General features: G+C 40.1%; 1 long non-coding RNA gene across 1 annotated transcript; it reads right to left on the minus strand.

Annotated features, from left to right (window-relative positions):
* Positions 1-10721: 10721 nt before the first annotated feature.
* LOC138752769 (uncharacterized) lies at positions 10722-21937 on the minus strand. The gene is made up of 3 exons (XR_011350912.1): positions 20513-21937; positions 14053-14180; positions 10722-12329 (listed from the first exon to the last, which is right to left on the minus strand). It is a non-coding gene; the product is annotated as an uncharacterized lncRNA (long non-coding RNA).
* Positions 21938-23247: the final 1310 nt, after the last annotated feature.

Consider the following 23247-nt stretch of genomic DNA (forward strand, 5'->3'; position numbering starts at 1 on the left):
TAGTGTAGAATGTTTATAAATTAGTGTTATGGAATCATACAGTATGGAAACAGACCCTTCAGCCCAACTTGTCCATCCTGACCAAAAATGTCCCATCCACACTAGTCCCACCTGTCTGCGTTTGGCCAATTTTCCTCTAAACCAATCCTTTCCATTTAAATATTTCTTAAATTTTGCAGTAGTGCCTATTTCAACTACCTGCTCTGGCAACTTGTTCCATACACTAATCACCCTGAGTAAGGAAAAAAAAAGTTACCCCACAGGTTCCCCCCTCACTCTTGTTCTCAATTTATTGAAGTCTTGATTGCAACAGGATTTATTCCACATCTGACTCCTGCAGAAGGTCATGACCTTTGGGACTAGTCCAGTGCATTTTTGAATGAGGGTCCTGAGGGTATAAGGACATACTTGAGGGAATTAAGTTATTTAAGTCTATGATATATTTGGAATTTCTAGAGATTGTTGATGGAAAAGCAATTGAGAAGGAATTTTCCAGTTTTCACTGAATCTATTTATATCTTTCCTACACTGCTGCAGGTATAAACTTTACAAGTAATTGAGAAGGACACTACATGTGTTTCATCTCTTTTAAGGATTGGATGATGCTATTCATAACTGATTATATAAATGAAAAAGGGCAACATTAAACCATGCCTCTTGTGTGATTGTAGATTTTTATTCTCACTGGTTATCTGGCAGAGTTAATCACATGGACTTTATGCAATTTGCAAGATTTCCATTCTATTGGCTTCCACTTTAATGATGGGGAGCAGCAATCAAGGATATTCAAAGCAAGATGGAACCACCCCTTCCCCCCACGATGAACTCCTTTGCAAAATGAACTAGCTCCTCACTTTCCCAGTTTCCTGCCATAAATTTTGGGATATTTACAGAATGTTTGGAGAGAAAACAATAGATTGTGTGCCAACAAAAAAATATGTACAAATATTTTAGACTTTTAGACTTAGAAGTTTATATCACTAGTAGAATAATGACAAGTGTCACTGATCATGCACCCAAGTAGCTTCATCAGAATGTGTATGGGGACAAGTTATAAAACATGAGACTTTATTTCAATTACTGGTACGTTTTTAAGAAAAGGTCATAATTTGCAATGCAGTAATACAAGCAAATGAAGTTGAATTTGTATATTGGGTTCAACCAAGGTTAATAGAAAACAATATTATAAGACTTGTATATAATGGTTTGTAAAAGATTAAGGTCTTAGATGATGCATTTTGTATTTTTGTATACATGCAAATGTATTTTTCATTTCATAATTATGTGAAAAGAATTTTCATAAACAGTTGACTCTATTTAATCCATTGTTTATATGGTGCCTCAAAAAGTCAAGGAACTAAATATTGGATCTCAACTTTTTTTGTTACTTTTGTCTTATTTTTGTATTTTGGTATCAAGGAGAATTATATAGTTAAGCTGCATTTCAACATTATTCTGTTCATCTGCCGACTGCACTCAGCTCTGTACAGGCTTTTAAAATGTGCTAATAAAATTTAAACCTTTACTGTGTAATTTGCTTTTAAAATATTGTGGCAACAATATTGTAACCTGTGTTAGGGTTAGTAAGTGGAGATTCTGGAGTTTGTCAAATACAAGAGTTTTCTTGTATGCTGGCATATATGGTAGGAATTCCCAGAACATGGATGTAATGACATTTCTATGTCACAGTGCTATGCAACTTAGGAAGAAATCTACAGATGGTGGTGCCCCCGTGCACCTCTTTGTGTTCTTGGCAGATGGAGCTATGGCTTTGAGAGATGCTGTGTAAATAGTCCAAGCAGGTACCTTGTTAGTGACATGCATTGTGACCACCATGTGAAGAGATAGTGAAGGAAATGAACATGGTGCCAATCAAGCTGTTGACTCTATCCTGGGTGACATTTAAATTTCCTGAATTGTATTGGAATGGGACTCATTCACAAAAATAGAAATATTTCATAACTTTCTTGAATTGACTTGTGGATGGTGTAAAGGGTGAAGGGTATCAGGAAGTGAATCTCCCACTGAGGATACCCAGCCTCCAGCCTGTTCTCCTAGCTGTAGTATTAATATGGCTGATCAACTAGTGTTTCTGAATCTTTATGCTGGGGAACTCAGTAATGATAATATCAAAATATTAGATGGTATTTGGTATCTACATAATACTTTTCTGAATTTGCCTTCAATATTTGTGTTAATCTTATTGAATGACCTGACACATCATATCAATCACTGTGTTGATTGATTATTGATTACTTTCAATAAAAGGTACATTTTTGGTAGCTTTAATACTCAGTTCAATAAACAACAACAGACCCTCTGGAGACAGCAATATCAGAGAAAAAATGTAATAGAAAAATATCATTGATTTTGAAGTATTGGTGTGAAATTTGTAATGAGGGACTGCATGATTATTTTCATCAGGAATAAGAGGCTATTTTCTACATTTGTATTATAGGTCATGTTAATTTCTGTGTTAGGGTTATATCAAAAAAATCATCAACCTGAAATGGTAACTGTATTTCTCTTTCCATGCATGTAGCCTGATTGGCAGTGCAGTTAGCATAGTGGCTATTGCAATGCTATTATAGCGCCAGCAACCCAGGTTCTAATCCAGCGCTATCTGTAAGGAGTTTGTACATTGTCCCTCTGTATGCATGGGTTTCCTCCCTCCCTTAAAAATGCAAGGTAGTTGTAGATAATTGGAGAATTTGGGTGGCACTGGTTTGTGGGCTGGAAGGACCTGTTACTGTGTTGTATGTCTAAATAAAACATAAATAAATAAAAACATTTACTGTTATTAATTTAGATTTCCAGCATCTGCAGGTTTTTGATTATCATTTAGTGTTAAATTTGATGTTTAAATGCGAGTCCCTGCTTATTGAAGCCACCTTGTGTGGGGTTCAAACATTCTGACTCAGAGACAGATAATGCTGGACATCAGTCTCTTACGTAAACATTATACCCAAGTCTCCACTTGTGAGGCCATAAATACAATGGCCAACCATTGCAACATCAACTTTGGCGGCCAAAGCCTAGACATTTAGATATTATTTCAATATGACATCATTTTCAGTTTTGTAATTGCAGCAGAAACAAAATTTCTCCCTATCCTGATATATCAATGCATTGGTTTTTTTGGCTCTTGATGTTGTGCCAACTCATATATTCCTTTAAGAAAGCATGAAACCCACCCTACCCCATAGCCCTCTATTTTTCTTTCATCCATGTGCCTGTCCAAGAGTCTCTTAAATGCCCCTAATGTTTCAGCCTCCAACACAATCCCTGGCAAGACATTCCAGGTACCCACAACTCTCTGCATTTATTTTTCTTAAAAAACTTACCCCTGATGTCTCCCCTAAATTTGCCTTCCTTAAATTTGATGTTTGCTGTTCATGCCCTGGGAAATAGGTGTTGGGTGTCCACCCTATTTATACCCCTTATAATCTTGTAAACCTCTATCAAGTCTCCTCTCATCCTTCTACTCGCCAAATCGAAAAGTCCCAGATCTGCTAACCTTGCCTCATTAAGACATTTTCCAATCCAGGCAACATCCTGGTAAACCTCCTCTGGACCCTCTCCATAGCTTCCACATCCTTCCTCTAATGAGGTGACGAGAACTGAACACAATACTTCAAGTATGGTCTTACCAAAGATTTGTTGAGATGTAGCATGACCTCTCTATGCCTGAATTCAATCCCCCCTATTAATGAAGTCCAACATCCTATAGGCCTTAACTATTCTATCAACCTATGTGGTGACCTTGAGGTATGGATTTGAACTCCAAGGTCCCTCTGTTCATCCACACTCTTAAGCAACCAACTATTAACCCTGTACTCACCTTTCTGCTTTGTCCTTCCAAAATGCATCACCTCACACTTATCCAGATTGAACTCCATCTGCCACTTTTCTGCTCAACTCTTTATAACCTTTGACAACCTTCAGCTCCATCCACAATTCATCCAACCTTCATGTCATCCACAAACTTACTGACCCATCCTTCCACCTCTTCATCCAGGTAATTTATAAAAATCACAAAGAGCAGGAGTCCAATAACAGATCCTTGCAGCACTCCACTAGTCATGAAGCAGGCAGAATCCTTTCACCACTACACTCTGCTTTAATCTTGCAAGCCAATATTTTATCCACAGCCAAGGTTCCACTGATCCCGTGACTCATAACTTTCTGGATGAGTCATGGGGGACCTTGTCAACTACCTTGCTAAACTCCATGTATTACCACATTTACCACCCCACCTTCATCTATTTCTTTTGTTACCTCCTGAAAAAACTCAATTTGGCTCATGAGGTACAATCTTCCCTTCACAAAGCCATGCTGACTATCCTTCAGTTGACTGTACTTCTCCAAATGGTCATAGATCCTATTCTTAACAATCCTCTTTAATAGTTTTCACACCAGTAACATAAGACTCACAGATCTATAATTCCCAGGATTCTCCCTATTAACTTTTTTTTAAATAGGGGACTATATTTGCCATTCTCCTGGGGTATATCACATCTGGCCCTGAAGGCTCATCAATCTTGATGTTTTTAAGAAGTCCAACACTTCCTATTCCTTAATATCCTCATTGTCCAGCACACAGGCCTATTCAATTTTGATCTCACTGTGATCAAGGTTCTTTTCTCCTGTGATTACTGAAGCAAAGTATTCATTTAGGACCTCCCCATCCTTCTCTGTCTCCAGGGACATGTTGCTTCCTTTATACTTGAGCAGCCTCACCTTCATTCTTGTCATCCTTCTGTTCATATATGCATTGAACACATTGGGGTTCTCCTTAAATCTGCATGCCAAGGCCTTCTCATGCCCCCTTCGAGCTTTCCCAAGTACTTTCTTAATCTCCTTCCTGGCTACCATATATTTCTCCTGAGCCCTTCCTGTTTCCTATATCTAACATATGCTTCCTTCTTCCTCTTGACTAGTTGCCTCACCTGTTTCGTCCGCCATGATTCACTTTTCCTGCTCTAGTGATGTGCTACACACAGCGCTGAAATTACACCAATATGCAAGTTTAGAGTCATACACAAGAATATTTTATTTGGGTCTGAAGGCCTGACTTTATATACACTTCCCTTTCTGCCATTGCTGGCAGAAATGGTGACACCAGCAAATACAAAGGGTTCTTCCCACTCACGGGCTTTTTCTCCTTTTTTTCTAAAATTTTATTTTCAATTTTAAATCATATGACATTAATAATAACATATTGATACAAACATTATGTAATTGAATAAACCCCCTCCCAAACCTCCCTCCTCCCCTACCCACCTACAAAGAAAGGAGATCATCACTAAGAAGAACAATAATCAACTTTTTAGCTGTGGAGACCAAGACATCCACTGAAACAGACCAAAAGATTTAATCTTAATACCAAGAGTTTTTAAATATGGGCTCCATGCTTTTACAAAAAAATGATATTTTTCCCTCAAATTATGCATTATCTTTTCTAAAGGAATACAGGATTTCATTTCAGCATGCCATCTTTGCATTCCTAAAACTAAATCAGATTTCCAAGCAATAGCCAAACATTTTTTTTAGAAACAGCCAAAGCCAAATGTAAAAACTTCAATTTGATACATAGTCAATCTCAATCCTAAAACAATCGACTTATTGTCCCCTAATAACATTGGATCAAACAGTAAACTTACTTTTAATACTTACTCCAAAAACAATTTAATTTGTAACCAAAAATTCTTAACCTTGGAACAAGTCCAAGTCGAATGGAAAAAAGTTTCTATTTTTTGTCCAAAATTAATTCAAATTTCTTTAATTTCTGAGGAGTTAAATACAATTGATGTAAAAAATTATATTGTATTAGTCTATATCTTACATTTATAACCTTAATCATACTATCCTTACACAAATTTCTCCAGACATTTTCATTTATGTTTCTATATAAATCAAGTTCCCATTTCATTCTTGATTTATATTTTGTAATAACTTGTACACCTCAGAAATAAATTTATTTGATTCTTCCTTAGTGTGAAATATAATGTGTTCACAATCACTACTCTGGAGACAAAGTCTTGGAGAACAGGTTCAGCTTTATTTCGAGTCTGCAGAATCGGGTGTCCCTGATCTGGAGACACACTGGAGGTTCAGAATCATCACTCCTTTGTACAGTCCCATGCTCAACAACACCCCACCTTCATTTACCTTCTTCCAATCAGAATCCCAATACATTACAACATTCTCCTTCTCCCTTCCATCAATCCAGGTATCACTCAGTTCCTCCCTCTTCATACATCGCAAGCTATGTTAATTAGTTCATTCCCTCCTTAGGGGCGTCTAAGTTAATATTCATGTCTCTATTAAGCAAGTTCAGTACTAGCTATAGACTACCTTAGGTCACTGTACCACCCAGAACCAGATCCTTGCATCCTTGGGGCTTGAGATAAGAAGGGACCCACTAGCTAGTACTATCTACACTCAAGCTCTAATCTACATACTTTGCATTCCATCACTTTTCACAGAATGGTGCAAGTTTAATCACTTACAACCATTTTTCACATTAGTGAGCAATAATTCTAAAGCAGATTGTCTAGGTAATTTTAAATTATGGCCTAATTTTCCCAATAAAAAGTTTTAACCTGATAATAACAAAAAAATGTATGATTAGGAACTTGAAACAAGCATTCGAATGAATGCTTAAAACTTCCCTGCTTTGAAACAATCTTCAACTTTTAAAATTCCCAATTGATTCCATATTTTCAAAAACTGATTATTGACACTAAAAGGAAAAAGTTTATTTTGATATAAAGGCATTTTCACTGAAATCTTTCCCTTTCCACCTGTCTGATAATCACTTTTATTCCATATTTCAATTAAATGTTTCAAAATTGGTGGATCTATACGAGTTAACAATTTTGAATTCCACTTATAAATAAATGCGGACATAAATTTCTTATCAATTTTATCTAACTCTATATTCACCAAAATGGAAGATGTATTTAAATCATACATTGCATTAATAAATTTCAGTTGTGCAGATTTATAATAATTCTGAAAATGAGGAAGTTGTAAACCACCTAATTCAGATTTCCAAGTTAATTTCTTCGAAGATACCCTATTCATTTTCCCCTTCCATAAAAATTTCCTTGCAATTAAATTAAGGTCTTTAAAAGAATTTGGGGGCGGCTACTAAACAAGGAATAGATTGAAAAAAGATATTGAATCCTTGGAAAGATATTCATTTTAATACAATTCTCTCTTCCTAATAAAGTAATAGCTAAATAATTCCAACTATTTATAATGAATTATAAATTATAAAAACTATTTATTAAATAATGAAACATAATATATACAAATTATCTGATTTTTTATCAATTCTAACTCCTAAATATTTAATCAGATTATTTGTCCACCTAAATTGAGTTACACATTCACAACGATCATAATCTCCTACTATTAATGGCATAACTTTACTTTTATCCCAATTAATTTTATAACCAAATATTTCTCCATAATCTTGTAACATTTTATATAAAGAAACTAAAGAATTTTCAGGATCTGTTATATAAATCAATACATCATCTGCAAACAAACTAATTTTATTCACTTTAATTCCATTAATACCAAGATTGTGCCAACAGTTCAATTGCTAAAACAAAATGCAGGACAAGGACAACCTTGTCTAGCCGATTGTGTTAGTGAAAAAGGAGAAAGTTGTCCATTAGTAACTACATTAGCCATAGGATTCCTATATAAAGCTTTAAACCAATTAATAAATTTTGACCCAAATTGAAATTTTGGTAAAACCTGAAATAAATAATTCCATTCTAATCTATTAAAAACATTTTCTGCATCTAATGATAAAACTAATGCTGGATCCAATTGTCTCTGAGAACTATGAATTTAATTAATTAATTTAGCTATATTATCAGCAGAATATCTTTTAATAAATACAGATTGATCTAAATGAACTGTAATGGATTATAAATATTTGGGAGAATTTTGGTAAGATTTAGAGTAAGGTTACATACATACACACATTTTAAAACAGATCTTATTTGAAAGACTGAAGAATTCATATTCAATAACATTGCAGGATCTCTGGAGAATGTGATGCACAAGTAAGTGTTAATTGAAATGATGTAATGAAATGAATGGACTGGAGACACTCTGGCTGTTGGAAGCTCTTTTCAAGGGTTTTAAGAAAGTGCACAGGAAGGTCACTCTGGGTTTTGTTTAGCTAAGACAACATCTTGACCAAGGAAAAGAACTCCTGTTGTTTGCTGAAGAAAGTGGGGGTTTTGTGCAAGTGAGAGAGTCACATGGGCTTCCTGGCAGTTGGAAGTGGAAGTTGGAGAGAGAGATAAGACAATTTGAACAAGCTCTCTCAGCTAGTGTGTGTGACACTAAAAAGAGACTGAACAGTCACGGCTGAAACAAGCCAGGAAGAGCTGGTTAAAACTGATGAAAAGTTCCAGTGCAGTGGATGGCTGGAAGTGCTATCTGTCTGATCTTTCTCTTGGAATAAGAGGAAAGGAACTCTGTGGTAGCTTGAAGAAAGAAGTTACCATCTGGAAAACCCTGATAGGGCAAGTTTCATCAGTGAGACATTGAGGTGACTAATGGTGGTACCTCAGTTGTGGAAATCCTGGAACAACAAATCTCTCTCTCTGCAAACCCTACAAGAACCTTCCTGAGCAGTAAACATTTACCTTTCCAGCACCACCGCCTGGTGAACTTTATACATGTTAAATTCCGTGCACAGTATAAGAATTGCTGCATCCAGAGAACTTGGAAGGAGAAGTGAGATTGAATTGTGAACCAAATAATTTTTCTTAAATTTACACATACAGCCTACACGTGCACTTAGAATTAGAAGAGGGTTAGTTAAGTATAGAGATAAGTTAAAGTTTGATTCTATTTTCATGTTTAAAGTTGATTAAAAATAAATTTTGTTTTAAAAACTACTTGAATGTCTATTGCTGCTGGGTTTTGGGGTCCTTTGGGCTCATAACAGAACCAACCCTATTAGCCAAAACTTTAGCAACAATTTTGTAATCAACATTTAATAACGATATAGGACTATAAGACTCAGGTTTTAATAAATCTTTATCTTTCTTAGGTATTACTGTTATTACAGTATTTGAAAAAAGATTCAGGTAAAGAACAAGTTACAGTTGCTTGTTTTAATACTTCCATTAATAAAGGCATCAATAAATCGTTTTTTTTATATAAAGTTCAGACGAAAACCCATCTTCACCAGGAGAATTTAAACCTTTAATAACTTCTTTCAATGTAAATGGAGAATATAAATCTTTCCGAGCTTGGCAATTCAAAGATGGTAATTGAAGCTTCTGTAAAAAATCATTAATTTCTTCTTCATTATTCAATGATTGAGATGAATATAACTTAGTGTAATACTCTCTCAAAAAATTGTTTATATTCTGTGGTTTATAAGTAATTTTCAAATTCTTTTTGTCAGCATTAATAACGCTTGATGCTTTCTCCATTTTCAATTGCCAAGCTAAAACCTTATGTGCTCATTTTCCCAACTCATAATGTTTTTGTTTAGTTCTATCAATTAATTTCTCAGTCCTAGAAGTCTGAACTGAACTATAATGCATTTTTTTGTATTTTTTTTCCAAAATCATAATTTCCTTCTCGAATTTATCTACTTCCTTAAGATAATTTTTCTTAGTTTTAGTTGATAACTTATTAGCTAACCTCTCAAATAAACTTTTAATGCATCCCATAAAACAAATTTATTATCAACTGAATTAACATTTGTCTCTAAATATATCTGTATTTGATTTCTCATAAAATCACAAAATTCTACATTTTGTAATAGTGATGAATTAAACCTCCATCTATAAACTGTTTCAATTCTATCAGAATTTAAACATGACATCAATAATGGTGAATGGTCTGATACAATTCAAGGTTTATATTGTACATACTCAATTCTTCCTTGTAAATGAGCTGAAATTAAGAAAAAATCTATTCTAGAATAAGAGTCAAACTTATAAGAATAAAATTAATAATCTCTCTCTCGGATGTAATTTCCTCCAAATATCTACCAAATTTGACTCTTCCATTAATATCAATATTATTTTAGCCATTTTTGTTTTAATTAAAGATTTTGTAGGTTAATAAAAAATTGGATCTAAATGACAATTAAAATCTCCACCAATTATTATATTTCCATCTACTTGCACCAAATTTTAAAAAAGCATCTTGAATACATATTTCATCATCTATATTAAGAGCATAAATATTCATAAAAATCCAAAATTCTGAATAAATTTGACAATTTACTAATAAAAATCTACCAAAAGGATCAATAATTGTTGATTGTAATTTAAATGGAATTTTTTTATTTATTAAAATAGCTACTCCTTGCACTTTAGAATTAAAAGACAAAGCTATAAACCTGTTCAACCAATTCTCTCTTTAACTTTTGATGTTCTTTCTCTGTTAAATTAACTTCCTATAAAAAAATAGTAATAGCTACTTTTAATTTTTTAATATGAGCTAAAATTCTCTTCCTTTAAATTGGATTATTGAACCCATTCACATTTAACATTATGTAATTCAAACCTCGTTTGGCCATATTTTAATTTTAAAAATATTCAACTCTCCTCTCCACCCCAGCTCGTCCCAGCTCCACAAACAATTTTCAAAACATATTATCTCCAAAGATAGAAAGTAAGAAACCTCAAAAGTAATTAAAAAAAACCTCAAAAGCTCCAATTAGGTCATCGCTAACTCCTTTAATAATAACAAGAAGTGGCCCTCGCCACTAGTGGCCACAGAAGAGGAAAGTGGGAAAAAGAGAATCCGCCTCCCCCAGATAGAATATCAAAATTAGATTTCAATCAGTCAAATGTAATAAGCTTCTTCAAGATCTCTATTAACTTAATCATCATCAATTTCAACTTGGGCTGTCTTCCAGGTGAAATCCCTCCTTTCGATTTTTCTTGATCCCCTTCAATTTGTTGAGGTACAAAAGTTTACCTTCCATTCTGCTTAATATTAGGTAGCAAATTGGCAAATTCCAAAGCTTCAGACTCATTAACAAAAAATTTGAGCTTGATATTGTCCATAAAAAAACTTTAAGAACTGCTGGTATCAAAAAGCAAATCTATATCCCTTCTTCCACAAAACTGATTTTGCTGGATTAAATTCTTCTTTTGATAATTTCATAACTCAAATCTGCATAGAAAAATACTCTATTATTCTGAATCACTAAAGGACTTTGTTGTTCTCTAGGTTTTTGAAATGCCATTCTAAAATCATTTCGCTATCTTGATAATGTAGACATTTAATCAAGATAGAGAGTGGCAGTTGTCCTGGATACACTTTTTTCCTTAGAGCTCTATTGAGCTCCAAACCATTTGGAAAATTCTCTGTTCCCAGAATTTCAGGCAGTCAATTTTGAAAAAAATTCACTGAGTTATTGGCTTCAAAATCTTCAGGCAAACCAACAATTCTCACATTATTTCTTCTACTCTGATTTTCCAACTTATCAATTTTCTGCAATAAATCTTTCTTCTGAACTTCCCACGCTGTAAAAGAATTTTGTCTTATTAACTGTATCTTTACATTCTTCCACCTCCATATGACATTCCTAGAAATCTTTTTCAGATTTTTTGAATTTTAATTTTATCAACAGTTTTATTACCTTTTCCCATATCTTTCTTCATTATAGTCATTTCTTCTTTGATAGCTCCCAACTGATTAGCAAAATCATCTTTCACATCAGCAAAATTTGCATCCATTTTCTGACTAATTAAATCCATTTTTTCAAAAATCTTATCAAAAATCTGTGGGTCAAGAGGTTTTGGGGTAACATAATATGCACCCATTTTACCTTGAATATGTTGATCTCCTCCTTCTTCTGTTTCCTCTCCTTCTGACTATGGCAAAAACTTCCTTCTTCTACTCCAGGATCATCTTCTTCCTCCTCCATTGAGGTTGCCAGGGACTGAAACTAAACAGGCTTTTTGTTTAGCCCTTGTTTGACCTGTGACCGTTGATGGAGTCAGGTCCACAGACTCCGAATCAATTGCTTCTGTGGTGCACATGCACGAAGTTCCCTGCATGCATGTTGTCTCTACTATCATCTCCATAGTTTTCTTCCGTGTTCCAGTGCCATCTTCCCAGCTCCCCTAGAAGGTGGCGCTGGAGCCCGAATTCTTACCCACAGTGCCTTCGTTAGTCAGGGCTGGAGAGGAACCAGGATCGGAGGCTGAGTCTTCAAGGTAGGCCCTGATTCTTCCAACAAAGTAACTTCAGTTGCAGCCAATTTTTTTTTGTGTAGTTTGAGTTCTGGATTTTTTTTTTGTAGCCATCTTCTAAGACCTCTAAGAAATTTTAAAAACCATTTAGACTTAAAACATTTTTTTAAAGGATGGGTACTAATTAATTCTGCCAGGAGAGCGTTTTCCACATCCTGTTCTTACGCCATCACACCATGCCACCCCCCCCCTCCCCCCCGCCGGGCTTTCTCTCCTAGATGAAGAAAGCCCCACACCATCTTGTGAGCCTGCCTCTTTGCTGATGTGCAACCACCATTTGGAAGACAGTTCGCGTGCATAGTGAGTGGGCCACCACACTACCATCTTTCCCTTGTCCCAGTGGGACAAACCTATCCTGAACCCAGCACAAGTGGTCTCTAAACTTCCTCCATGTTACTTCTGTGCTTTCACCCTTGAACATCTGTTTCCAATTTATTCTCGCTAGTTCCTGTCTCATCCCTTCATAATTAGCCTTTCCCTGGTTAAGCATTTTGTCTGTTTTTATCCTTGTCCATTGCTAAGGGTGTTGTGATCACTCTCACCAAAATGCTCCCCATCGAGAGGTCCACCACCTGACCAGGTTCATGACCCAGAACTAGATCCAGTATGGCCCCTCCTCTCATTAGCCGATCCACATACTGTGTCAGGAATCTTTCCTGAACACACATGACAAGCTCAGCCCAATCTATCCCTCTTGCAGTCATGAGGTGCCAGTCAATATTATGGATGTTGAAGTCACCCATAACTACAACCCTACATTTCCTGCACCATTCCAAAATCTACCTGCTTATTTGCTCCTTGGTGTCCCAAGGGCTATTTGGGGGCCTATACATTAATCCAAGCACAGTGATAACTCTCTTCCTATTTCTGATTTCCACCCACACCAACTGAGTGGACACTCCCTCTGCAGAACCCTCCTTTTCTATACCTGTGATACTGTCCCTGAGCAGTAATGCTACTCCCCCACCCTACCCCCTCTTTTCTACCTCCCATCCTATTATTTTTAAAACACCTAAAGCCTTGTACCTGCATCAGCCAATCTTGCCTTTCGTCCAGCCAAGTTTCAGTAAAGGCCAACGTCATAGTTGCATGTACTCATCTATGCTCTAGGTTCATCATCTTTATTCCTAATACTCCTAGCATTGGAATAGACACATTTCAACCCCTCTAACTGGTTACATTTATATTTTGTCCTGTCTGTCCTTCCTCACCAACTGAGAACATAGAGCATCATCCTTTTGTCCTTCTACACTGTTCTCTGCACTCACATTCTGGTTCCAAACCCCCTGCCAAACTAGTTTAAACCTTTCCCAACAGCTCTAGCCATTCTGCTTGCCAGGATATTGGTCTCTTTCCAGTTCATGTTCATCCTGCCATTTTTTTTCAGGTCAGACCTTCCCCAGAAGAGATCCCAATGATCCACAAATCTGAACCCCTGCCTCCTGCATCAAATCTTCAGCCACACATTCATCTGCCACAACTTCCTATTTCTACCTTCTCTGACATGTGGCACAGGCAGCAATCCTGAGATTAACATCCTTGAGGTCCTACTTTTCAACTTCTTTCTTAACTCCCTATATTCCTCTTCAAGACCTCATCCATACTCTTATTTATGTCATTGGTCCCCTCGTGTGCCAAAGTCTCTAAATCCTACTCCTACACTGGGTCACTCGCACACTGGCCGCTCTGCATAAGCTGCCCCTCTTTTTATTTTTCACTACCCTTTATCTTAATTACTCTTCCCACCAATGACTATTTAACCCATAACTTGATTTTTAAAGGCACTCACCTCCAGCTGACTCCTGACAGCAACATCTCTAGAGTCCCACACTCCTCGTTACAGACCCGAGATGTCTGCATCCCAAGTCCCACACTGCTCTCTTTTTTTAAAACTGGTTTTCATTTGTTCTTCCAGTTCTTAAATGAGATGAAAATAGAGATGTTAAATCAACAGTAAATTAGAACAGATTGGAAGCTGTCTGAAAGAATAATTGTTTATTGTTGCTTTCTTTCTAGCGTGTTTACAGTTAAGCACTAATGCACAGTTGCCCTTTCTGTGTACATTGTATTAAGCCAGTAAATTAAACTGTCAGCATAGAGTATTGAAAAAGTCACATTTAGCCCAATGTCATGTTACATTCAAACTCCAATAGCTGACATTGTAATTTAAGAAGAATTCATCAATTTAGATGGAAAATTGGCTTTAGAAACATAAATTAGAATTACAGAACTTGTTTTTCATTGTTCAACTTCAGCAGGCTAATTTTAAACCAACGTGGTATTGCATCGCACTTTTACTTAACAATACAACAGCAATGTGACCTTCAGTTAATGCTTTAAACATGAATTCTCCAAATCCCTCAAAGTTTCAAGAAATTTTACGACTTATTAATCAGTGCAATACCATAATGCACACTTTCTTCAGTAATTTTGGGCATAAGAAAACTTACCCTGTTGTTGTCCAGTTTACAATAGGTCATTTAATTCTTGTTTAAGGACTGCGGTGGAATGCTATTACAGTCATTGTTCTGGTTGGCCACCCCAAATCTATAACTCCTTCCACTCCAGGATTCCTAATAAAGGCAGTATCGCCCAATCCCCTTCCACAGTAGTGCCTTGGAATCGGGCAAACAGCATGTAAGATATGACAGCAAGTTTTATAGTGATTAAAGCCTATTAATTTTGACTTCAGGTCTGTTGGGTCTAATTGATAGAGCTACAATTTAATTGCTATACCTATGTGCCATGGACAAGGCTATTCAAACAGAAAAGCTGGACACTGATCCTTGGGATCCAGAGGCCTTCATAAAATTCGATCAGTGGCTGCACTGCCTTAATGTCTTTATGGTGGATAAGAGAGACCTGCCGTTTGCACAGGTCAGCAACTATGTTTTCCAGATGATTATAGACTGTGAGACTTACTCAGCCATATAGGACTCCTGCAGAAGCAGTACTGATCCCTGAAGAACATAATCTATGCCACATACCTCCTGGGCAGCTGTTGACAAGCACCTGGTGAGTCCATTGATGAATACATTGAGCCTTGCGGGATGTGGCTGATCTCGCCAAGGCACTAGATCCGGCCCAACAGAATGCAGAGGCTTACTCCACCAGTGATGTGACTGCCGTGTGGAGAGGTCAAGTGCCGCCATCTTGGGACATGGGATCCCAAACAGCAGCCACTATCACCAAGCACCTGAAGTGCTATTACTGCAGCCAGACTAAGCAACTACGAAAGAACAGCCCTGCGAGAAGTGTGACCTATTCCAGCTGTGGAAGAAAAGGACACTACGCACAGGTATGTAGGTCTAGACCTTCCCCTTGCAGCTCCATGTGCAATCAGCAACCATCGCCATACCCAACATGATGAATGAAATTGCACAATACCATTGTGCTCAAGTCGGCCTATCACCAGCTTTGGATCAGCCCAGAGAATAGCCCATACATAGTGTTCGAGGTGGACGGCTGCCTCTACCATTTCCTCAGGGTCCCCTTTCGAGTCATGAATGGCTTTCGGTCTTCCAGAGAGAGATGGTGAATAGTGGATGACCACCAACTGAAAGCCATATTTCTCTACCTAGACAACATGACCATCTGTGGCTATGGCCTGCAGGATCATGATGCTAACCTGCAAAATTTCCTCCAAATAGCAAAAGCCCTAAATCTCACATATAACCAGAAGAAATGTATGTTCTGCACTTCGCATCTGGTTATACTGGAGTCCATAGACTTGACCCTGAGTCCCTGCTGGAGCTCCCACTCCCCCATAACCTCAAATCCCTAAAAAGGTGCTGGGGTTCTTTTCATACTATGCACAATGGGTCCTAAATTGTGCAGACAAAACCCGCCCCTTGGTAAAAATTACTACTCTCCCCCCATTGGCAGAAGCCAAGTGACCTTCACTAACATCAAAAATGGCATTGCCAAAGTGGCAATGCATGCCATAGACAAATCCAGGCAGGCAGGCCAGTGGCATCTTTCCCATGTACCCTCCAGGGCCCCGACATCCAGCACTTAGTCATTGAGAAAGAGGCCTAGGGCATAGTGGAAGCTGTGCGCCACTGGATGCATTACCTAGCCGGCAAACCATTCACCCTGCTGACTGGCCAATGTGCAGTCGCATTTATGTTTAACAACAAACAGTGGGGAAAATTTAAAGGACAAGATCCTGAGGTGGAGAATTGAACTGTCCACCTACAACTACGAGATCTTGTACTAGCCTGGGAAGCTCAATGAGCCTTCTGATACCCTGTTCCCAGTTACCTGAACTAACACACAAGCAGATAGTCTCCAAGCCCTGCACAACAGGCTCTGCCACCCCAGGGTCACCAGGCTCTATCACTTTGTGAGAACCCACAACCTCCTGTACTCGGTTGAGGACATCAGGAAGCTGACCAACAGCACACTTCTATCCTCAGGAGAAAGCTCATCTGATTAAGGCTATCTGCCCCTTCGAACATCGAAGTATGGACTTCATGGGTCCTCTCCCCTCCACGAACCAGAAAGTGTATTTTCTCAACATTGTTGACAAATACTCATGATTCCCGTTCGCCATCCCCTGCCCAAATATGACTATGGCTACTGTCATTAAGTCCATATGTAACCTCTTCACACTCTTCAGATATCCGAGTTCCATCCACAGTGACCGAGGGCCCTCATTTATGAGCGAGGAGTTGCCCCTATGCCTGCTGGCCAAAGGCATAGCCACAAGTAGGACCACCAGCTATAACCCCCCCAAGGGAATGGCCAGGTGGAAAGGGAGAACAGCACCATTTGGAGGGCAATCCTCCTGGCCCTCAAGTCAAAAGGGCTGCCTGTGTCCCAGTGGCAAGAGGTCCTTATCAGAGGTGCTCCACACCACCAAGTCCCTCCTCTGCACAGCAATAAATGTGACCCCACATGAAAAATTATTCTCCTTCCCCAGGAGATCGAAATCAGGAACAACGCTGCTGGTCTGATTGATGACCCAGAGCCTGCTACTCCAGAGACACACAAGAACCCATAAAGCAGTCTTTCCTGGTCGAGGAGGACCACCTCCACCATGCAAACCCCCAGTATTCCTACATGCAGTACCAGGATGGGCAGAAAGTCACTGTCTCTGTCCGGGACCTGGCATATGCAGGAGTCCCGCAACTGAGGGACTCACTGAACTGACCATGATCGATCGACCAGCACCCCCCTTCTCCATGACTGCCAGAGACACGGTTGAGGATTCGACCCCACCATCGGAACCAGCTGCACTGCTCCAACCCAAACACACCCTCCCACCCTGAACCAACCCCAATTGATTCTGTTCAGCCATCCAAATTTCAGCCCATCACACAGAGCATTGTTCAGGAACCTACAGCAACACCACAGCCAGCACTTCAATGGTCAATTCAACAGACAAAACCACCGGACAGGCTGAACCTGTAAAAGACTTTGAATGAACTCTGACACTTCACCGCACTGGACTTTGTTTCAAAAGAAGGGGAGAATGTAGTGGAACACTGCATTACAGTCATTGTACTGGTTAGCCCACCCCTGATAATGTAACTCCTCCCCTTCAGGATTCCTAATAAAGGCTATATTGCCCAATCCCATCCTTCAGTACTGCCTTGGAATCAAGTCAACAGCAAGTAAGCTATGACTGTAAGTTTATAGCGATTAAAGCTTATTAATCTTGACTTCTGGTCTATCTGGTCTAATTGACAGTGCTACAAGGACTAAGGATTTACAATGACAAAATACATAAAATGTTAGTTTTTTTTTTAAAAACTTTGTTTACAAAGTAACATATTGGCTGTGGTACTTTGGAATTACAGGTACACGATCCTTTATCCAGAACCCTTGGTTCCGAATTTAGGATTTTTCTGGATTTTGGAAAGCCCACCCGAATTGTACTGCCATATCCACACCCACCCCCTTCCAGTTGCCCGGCTGCCTCCCCCAAGTGCTGGCCGCCTCCCACAAGCACCGGTCCCTTGGCCGCCTCCCCCAAGTGTCAGCCCACTTACCCGATTTTGGAGCTTTCCGGATTTTAGATATCTGGATAAAGGATCATGTCCCAAATCTGTTAGTCTTGTTTACATCGTAATGGGTATTATAATTTGTTCCTTTATCTATATTATCTATTGCATATTAATGAAATAATGTTTCATGCTGGATTTGTTATTTGGGTAGGTTGTACAGTGATTGTAATTTTCAGTAATCAGATCATATGTCCCAACAACACTGTCTGCTTCCCATTCCATGTAGCACCATGTTTCAAGCAATACTGCAAAGGTTTATTGAATTATAATCAGGCCTATAAAGCAGCTGCTTTGCCTTTCTTTCTACACATTTTTCCTTTCCTCTGCTATTCTCTTCATGTCACATCTACTCCTTTGCTCCATATCTCCAATCCTATCCTATCTATGTGCTAAACTGAGGCTAGCACCAGATATTTTATGTGGTATGGTACATCTTATTGATGCAGCCCTAATTCTCCAACATTGCACCGAGATGGGAAGCTCTCGAATTTCCTATCATGCCTGGGAGAATCCATTGTAGCAAGATTAGCAAGTACTTAAAGGTGTGAAGGTTAGAAGTATGGTGTCAGACTAATTTAAAAACAGTTTTCGTTCCCACTATCTACTGTATCAAAGGCAAAACTTAAAAAAAAATAGAAGAGAAAAGGATTGGAAGACCTGCAGAGCATTTTAAAATGGCACCAAAGAAAGAAATGCCAGCCATTACGGTACAAGAAACTGAGCAAGAAAAAAATAGAGATAAGGACGAAAGGCTTACCATGAAGAAGGATCCAGGAGCTGTTCGTAATGTACTGTCAGAACTGGGGAGACCTTGGAATCTGCAGTACAGGGTCTCTCCAGACAATGGCCACCCAACTCAGGTGAAGATGTGACTGCACATGCGTGAGGAGTCACGTAGATACAGAGCACAAAGAAAACAGAAGCAACTTTTTTTTTAAAAAACAGGCACTTCCAGCTCCAGTGAGCAAGAAGAGGAACAGGAGAACAGGAGTTTTTGTTTACTCAAAGTCCCAAGGCCACACAGCTGGAGAAAATAAAAGAATCGTTTATTTCTGCAGCAGAAATGAAAAAATATATGGAATCTTCCCAACAAGATATAAAGTTTATAATGGTAGAAATAAAAAGACATGGAGAGATTGTAGATGAAAACAAGTCCTTTACGGAGAAAGTTGAAAAAATGATGCAGCAGGTGGATAAAAGATTTGAAGTTATGGATGAGAAAATTAAAGGTAATGAATTTGAAATTCAGGACATTAAAGAGCAAATGAAAGTGGTACAAGCAGAAGCAGCTGCAACAAAAGATCAGTTAATGCAGAAAATAGACATTTAGAGAACTTCAGCAGAAGAAACAACATAAAGATTATTGGAGGTGATGAAGGACAAGAAATTATTGAAGGTGATGAAGGACAAGAAATTATTGAAGGTGATGAAGGACAAGAAATTATTGAAGGTGATGAAGGACAAGAAATTATTGAAGGTGATGAAGGACAAGAAATTTAAAAGTTTTTACAGCGTTGGATTCCACAATCTTTAGGAGTGACTGAATTTCAAGGAGACATTGAAATTGAGAGAGCACATAGAGCATCGAGACCAAAGCTACAACCAGACCAGAATCCGCAGCTGATACTAGTCAGATTTCTTCGATGTGAATTATGAGAGAAAATTTTATAGCTGGCGGCGAAGCAAGCAAAAGAATGATAGTCACCCAAGATTTATAATAGGAATAAGATTTTTTTCTATCCTGATACAACTTTTGAGTTGTTGAAAAAGAAGAAAGAATTCAATGCAGTTAAAAATGTGTTACGGAAGAAAGGTTATGCTTTTGCATTAAGGTATCCTGCAGTTTTGAAGGTCTTTGTTCCAGAAGGGAGAAATAGGTTTTTCACAGAACCTAATGAGGCAAAGGTGTATGCCGATTCATTGTCTGAGAAAGCAAGACAGGTGGATGCTGATACTTGAATGTATTATCAGATGGAAAAAGATTTGCTGTAATTGGAGGGAAAAAGTAATATTTTGAGAGAGTTTATGGCGAGGATGGATTAACCTTTAACGTCCAGGGTGAAGGTTCTGCCGGACCGGTGCAAGATTTTGTATGGCTTCTTGTATGGTCACTGTAGCGGTGCACCTTGTGGTCCCCTCCACATGAACACAAACTGGGCCGAGTCGAGCTCTTTGAGGAGATGAAATGGCCGGGTGCCGTGGCGTGCTGGGGTTGGGAGAGCTAGGGAGGCCATTCACCTGCATAGGTCCGCTAGCTGGTTTTTGTTGGTGGCCGTGGTTTCAGGGTCTGAGCTGAAAAACTCGCCCGGCAGGGAAAGCGGTGCACCATAGACCATCTCTGCTGCTGAGGCCTGCAGGTCCTCCTTGGGTGCTGTCCTAATTCTGAGGAGGACCCAAGGTAGTTAATCTGCCCAGTCTGGTCCGGAGAGCCTGGCCATAAGCGATGCCTTCAGGTGTCTGAAGAACATCTCCACCAACCCATTGGACTCCGGGTGGTATGCTGTGGTGTGGTGGAGCTTGACTCCCAGGAGCTTCACCATCTGAATCCACAGGGAAGATGTGAACTGCGCCCCTCTGTCACTAGAGATGAGTGCCGGGACTCCAAAACGGGCGATCCATTGGCTGACCAGATTCCTGGTGCACATCTCTGTGGAGGCCTCTTTAATCGGGAAGGCTTCCGGCCACCTTGTGGCCCGGACCACCACCGTGAGGAGGTAACGAGCCTCCTTGGACACTGGCAGAGGCCCGACGACATCAAGGTGGATGTGTCGGAATCTGCGAACCGCCGGGTCAATGTTCTGGATGGGGGCTCGTGTGTGTCACTGGACCTTGGAGATCTGGCACCTGGTACAGTTCCTGGCCAGTTCCGCCACCTGCTTCTTCAGCCCGTGCCACACAAACCACTGCATGACCATCCACACAGTTGTCTTTACCACTGGGTGAGCAAGGTCGTGGATCAGACTGAAGACCTTTGCCCTCCAGTGTGGTGGGACCACCGGGCATGGCAGAGCAATGTGTCCGGGATGCTGGGCACTTTGAGTTTGAGGCCCAAGATGGCAGGCCACAAGGCTTCCATCTCTGCATCGTTCCTCTGTGCCTCAGCCAGTTGCTTGTAATCTAGGCCGTGTGCGAGAGTGTTGATGGCTGGATGGGAGAGCGCATCCGCCACTACATTGCCCTTGCTGCCCCTGTGTCGGATGTTGGTCATGAACTTAGACACATACGAGAAGTGGCGCTGCTGTCTGGAGGACCACGGATCCTTGGCCATCGCCAGTGCTTGAGTGAGGGGCTTATGATCCATGAAGGCTGTGTACGGCCTGCCCTCGAGGAAGTAGCAGAAATGGCGGATGGCCAAATACAGCACTCGCTGTATTTGAGCTCTGGCGGGCGCAGCTGCTTGCCATCGAGCCACTGTTTCAGAACCCCCCCACCCCCACTGCCATAGCTGAGGTGTCTATGGAGAGTGCCATGTGCGCCCCAGGCCATGGGTGCACCAGCAGCGTGGCACTGGCTAGAGCCTCCTTTGTCACGATGAAAGCCCTGTCTGCCTCCTCTGACCATGATAAAGTCTTTTCTTTGGTGGCCATGAGTGCAAACAATGGGCGCATGGTGCGCGCGGCTCTGGGGATGAAACTATGGTAAAGGTTCACCATCCCCATGAACTCTTGGAGACAGCCATGGGGAAATGGCATCATCAGAGGTTTCTCTCTGACTCCAGCATCCCTTCCAACACACATCCTGGGCAGTGATTATGATGTCACAATGCATCAGGTGACTGAGCTCATGCTGCCCTTAAAGGGCCGTGCTGAATTTGAATAAGAACTGTCGTTAACGACCCTCAACGTGGTGGCTGTGTTTCTGCCACTGCTCACACCCCCACAGTGGTGACCCCGACGAGCCCAGACGTTTTTCTGGACTCAAAATACCATGGATTCAGCAGAGGTTAACGCTGTCTCCATCAAGTTTCTCCCCTTTTGGATCCACCGACCGAGAACGTGGTTCAGGCAGACGGAAGCACAATTTCAACTCCGCAACATCTCCTCAGATGCCACGATGGTCTATCATATCGTGAGCGCTCTGGACCAATGCGTCAGCGAGGTGGACGACATCATCCACCACCCCCCGGCTACGGGCAAGTACACCGCCCTCAAAGACCTGCTTCTTGGAATTTCCGGGCTCACTCCCCAGCAACGGGCTTCCAGGCTCCTTCACCTAGATGGGCTTGGGGAGCGTAGTCCGTCGACGCTGATGGACGAAATGCTAGCCCTGGCAGAAGACCACAAGCCTTGTTTTCTCTTCTGCCAGATAGATGCCGGAGGACATCCAGCTGCTCCTCACAGATGAAGACTTCTCGAACCCGAGGAGAGCAGCAGCCCTCTGGCGCACGAAGAGGGAGAACGAGGCAGCCCTCAACCAGGTGGCATGACAGAAGAAATTGGAGGGTTGAAAGAAAACCCACACATATCATGGGGGTAATATACAAACTCCTCAAAGGCAGTGCCAGATTCAAATCTGGGATACTGGTGCTGTAATAATGTTGCACTACACTGTATATTACCCATCTGGTCACTATACTAGAAACCATAACTACTATCTGCTTGATGTTACTGAAGATCTATGGTATATATCAGAGGTGGCCAAACTTACTTAACATAAGAGCCGCATACCATAAACTTCAGATGTTTGAGAGCTGTAGCAATTATGTGATCGCAAAGCACACCCACTAGGTGGCCATAATGCACAAATGTAAAGCTGCCTAAAATACACGAATGCAGCTGTTGGGAGGCCACCTGAAAGTGGAGAACCCGTCCCCGAGGTGTACTTACTCAACCCACTTCAGGGAGGTATATTCTCTGCTTCCGAGAGCTCCCCCTAGGCACTTGGAAGCAGCAGCCTGAAACCGGCTAGCCACTTTCAGGTGCCTAGCAGGGGGCAGGCTGATGACATTTAGCCAGCAACCCAACTCCCTGTGC

This window comes from Narcine bancroftii, chromosome 2 (genome assembly GCF_036971445.1).
Source record: "Narcine bancroftii isolate sNarBan1 chromosome 2, sNarBan1.hap1, whole genome shotgun sequence".
In the NCBI taxonomy this organism is placed as follows: domain Eukaryota; kingdom Metazoa; phylum Chordata; class Chondrichthyes; order Torpediniformes; family Narcinidae; genus Narcine; species Narcine bancroftii.